A 366-nucleotide genomic window follows, 5' to 3' on the forward strand; every position below is an offset into this window, starting at 1 on the left:
CCTTTGCGGACGCTGGGCTTGACGAAGGATTCTTGGGAAGGCGTGGTGATGTAGGAGGAAGGGGGAAGCGCCTGTTTCTCCTCCCGGGAGAGGAGGGTGGAGTAGCAGAGGTTAAAGGCCTGCATGATGGAGGGGTACAGAGAGGCGAAGTCCAGGGTGGCAATGGGGTCCTGGTAGAAGGCTTTCTTGGGCTCGATGACGGTGGCGCCCTCGTAGGTGCCCTCGTCTTGCCTGTGGGGGGGAAGGAGGGAAGGGGGGGGGGCAGGACGTGAGGCACTGGATCGTGTCCTCTCTCCTCCCGCATCCGACGCCTCTTCCCGGGCCCCCGCGTGAGCTTACTCCTTTCTCCCTTCCTGCCTCCCGCCC

Source organism: Nannochloropsis gaditana (genome assembly GCF_000240725.1).
Source record: "Nannochloropsis gaditana CCMP526 unplaced genomic scaffold scaffold499, whole genome shotgun sequence".
NCBI lineage: Eukaryota > Eustigmatophyceae > Eustigmatales > Monodopsidaceae > Microchloropsis > Microchloropsis gaditana.